The sequence below is a fragment of the Phocoena phocoena genome, chromosome 4, assembly GCF_963924675.1.
Source record: "Phocoena phocoena chromosome 4, mPhoPho1.1, whole genome shotgun sequence".
Taxonomy (NCBI): Eukaryota; Metazoa; Chordata; class Mammalia; order Artiodactyla; family Phocoenidae; genus Phocoena; species Phocoena phocoena.
The window spans coordinates 123,069,011-123,072,345 of NC_089222.1; the positions used below are offsets into that span (position 1 = coordinate 123,069,011).

The following is a 3,335-nucleotide window of genomic DNA, read 5'->3' on the forward strand; positions in this document are numbered from 1 at the left end:
AAAGAATTTTTAAAGTAGTTAAAACTTTCATATGAAGTAAGTATCCAAACAGGAGAATTTTGCTTAAAAAGTTTACATTTCTTAAAATTGGCAGTGATTATTTTTTGCTTCTGGCTGGCGATTAAACACACTCATATTCTTTACTTTAGAGATTTTAGGTAAATGACAAAATTCGTGCTCTGAAAATGTCTGATCTGTAGTCGTTTTTTGTTTGTTTTTAATTTGAACAACAGTTTGACAAATTCTTGACATCTATCTAGAGAATCTAGAGAAGCATGGATTTCTTGGGCAGAGGAAGTAAGCTTCAGGTAGCATTGAGTGTTCAAATTGTAGGATTGCTTGCTGAATGTCTTACTTTCCACCTTCCTCCTATCTCCCCTAGAGAGACAAAATATTCAACTGCAAACTTCTACTTCTGTGTTGTTTTCTATTCAGAAAGTATGTTGCCATTTAGTCATTTCAGATAGGGATCATGGACTGAGCCTGTTTTGCTGCCTAGACTCTGCATTAACTTAACCTCCTCTTAGACAACAGATAGATGATAGATAGATAGATAGATAGATAGATAGATAGATAGATAGATGATAGATAGATAGATAGATAGATAGATAAATAGATAGATAGATGATAGATAGATAGATAGCCCAAGCAGCTGGAGATGGCTGTAGCAATGGAGGGTCCAGGCCCTTGAGGCGATAAAGGAGGCAAGATGGCTTTTATCCAGCACCAGATTTCTAAGACAGGGAAGCTGAGGACATGGCAGGAGTGTTTGAAATAGTCTGGACCAGCCAGAGGATACAGGTTCTGAGGATGAGCTGGAGGAGAGCAGTCGGTTAAATGAAAGCATGGACCCTGGGGGAGTTAGACCTTATGCCCTTGGCATGGAGCATTGTGAGAAACTTGAAATCTCAGAAACTACTGTGAACAGAGGGCCAGAAAAAGTCAGGCTAGAATGTTTCAAGCTACTTTGGGTACTTGGTAAAGGGGTCTGTGGAGAGATTTTACAAGTAAGAAAAGTAACAGGAGCAAAAACTCAGAAAATATTTGCCATGAAGGTGCTTAAAAAGACAATGATAGTAAAAAGTGCTAAAGACACAACTCATATAAAAAGTAGGATGGAATATTCTGGAGAAATTAAAGAACCTTTTCCTTGTGGATTTAATTTATGCTTTTCAGACCGATGGAAAATTCTACTTCATCCTTGAGTATCTCAGCAGAGGAGAATTACTTATGCAGTTAGAAAGAGAGGAAATATTTATGGAAGACACAACCTGCTTTTACTGGCAGAAATCTCCATGGCTTTGGGACATTTACATCAAAGGGGGATTATCTACATATACCTGATGTCGGAGAAAGTTATGCTTAATCACCAAGTTCATGGAAACTAATAGATTTTGGACTATTCAAAGAATCTATTCATGATGCAACAGTCACACACACATTTTGTGAAACAATAGAATACATGGACCCTGAAATCTTGATGAAAAGTGGCCACAGTAGTTCTGGGGATTAGTGTAGCTGGGGAGCTTTGATACAGGACATGTTGACTGGAGTACCCTCTTCATTGGGGAGAAGAGAAAGAAAACAATTGATGAAATCCTCAAGTGTAAACTCAATTTGCCTCCCTACCTCACAGAAGAAGCCAGCAATCTGCTTAAAAAGCTGCTGAAAAGAAATGCTGCTTCTCATCTTGGAGCTGGTCCTGGGGACATTGGAGAAGTTCCAGCTCATCCATTCTTCAGATATATTAACTTGGAAGAACTGCTAACTGGGAAGGGAGAGCCCCCTCTTTAAACCTCTTTTGCAACCTAAAGAGGATGTGAGTCTGTTTGATTTGAAGTTTACACATCAAACATCTATCTACCTGTTGACAGCTCAGATGACTCAGCTCTCAGCAAAATTGCCAGCCAGGTCTTTTTAGGTTCTGCATATGTGACTCCATCTGTACTTGAAAACGTGAAAGAAAAGTTTTCCTTTGAACCAAAACTCTGGGCAACTTGAAGATGTATTGGCAGCCCATGAACACCTGTCAGCCAGGTCAAATTTTCTCCTGGACATTTCCAGGGAAGAGTTGCTTCAAGACAGCATGGCAAATCTTCAGACACCTGTGCCATATATGGTGGAAACAAGTGTCAGGAATAGACCAGGTAGATGTGACCATGACTGGGGAAACTTCAGCGCCATTTCCATTCTGACCTCCAAACTCCTGGCCATACAAAATCAAGCTCTTCCCATGATCTCCAAACAACAAGAGCACCTGCGTATGAATCTGTGACAAAGCAATGCTTTTTAAGAATTTAAGGCAGAAAGGTGGGGAGGGAACGGGTGAGTATCCTTCAAGGTGAAAAAAGAAGACTCTACATAACAGTCTTGAAGAGTCAGTGTCATTCCATAAAACACTTTGGACAGAGGAAAAATAAACATGGATTTTCAAAAATCAATCAGTGGTGCAAGGAACTAAAGTGAAGTCGAATTTTGAAACTCTTAGGCACTAGGAACATCAATTAATTGATTCCTAGCGGCATCTTCTCAAACTTATCAAGGATTTTCATGTTGATGACTTGAAGCTGATGGTATTAAGGGTAAGGTATTGCTTCTGAATCACTGTTGAGTTCTGATTGTATTGAAAAAGAGTTATCCTTTAATTAAGCAAAGTATGAAGTTGTCTGTAATACTTGCAGCTAAGGATAAATTAGCATGAAACTTGGTCAAACTTTCTCCAGCAATATGGAATCAAAGACGAAAGAAACTTATCAATTGATGTTTTATGTGCAAACAACCTAAAAGTTGCAAGTTATGTTTTATTCAGGTAACTTACTGAGCCCAGGAAACAGCCTCTCAATTTCTAGGTGGTGATGAAGACCCCTAATTTCTTCCTGCACGAATATTTTAAATAAAAAATAAAAATCATATTTAATCATATAAAAAGAGAAAGTAAAAAAAAATTATGAGCTTGTTTTTTAAAATGATATTTTTAAGAGTATTTAATGCTATGAGAAACATTCATGGTATTTAAGCTTTAAAAACAATGTAAAACCTGTGTATTTAATATTTTCCATTTAATACAATTTAATGTATATATGCATATATAAACATTGTGTATTTGGAAATTTTCTTACAGTAAAATCTAATTTGTAGAAACAAATTTGTTAACTCATTTGGTTTTGTTAAGGAGCTGACCTGCCAGGTAACAGAAACACAGAAATACAGGAATGAATAAATGAATGAATGAATGAATAAATAAACAAATAAATAAATAAGGGAATGAATAATTAAATAAATCAAGAGATTTTAAGCATACCTGTTTTAAAACTAGGCTAGGGTAATAATTAAAA

At 36.7% G+C, this 3,335-nt stretch overlaps 1 pseudogene; it reads left to right on the forward strand.

The window, feature by feature from the left end:
- The first annotated feature begins 693 nt into the window (after positions 1 to 693).
- Positions 694 to 2,275, forward strand: LOC136122372 (ribosomal protein S6 kinase beta-1 pseudogene; annotated as a pseudogene).
- Positions 2,276 to 3,335: the final 1,060 nt, after the last annotated feature.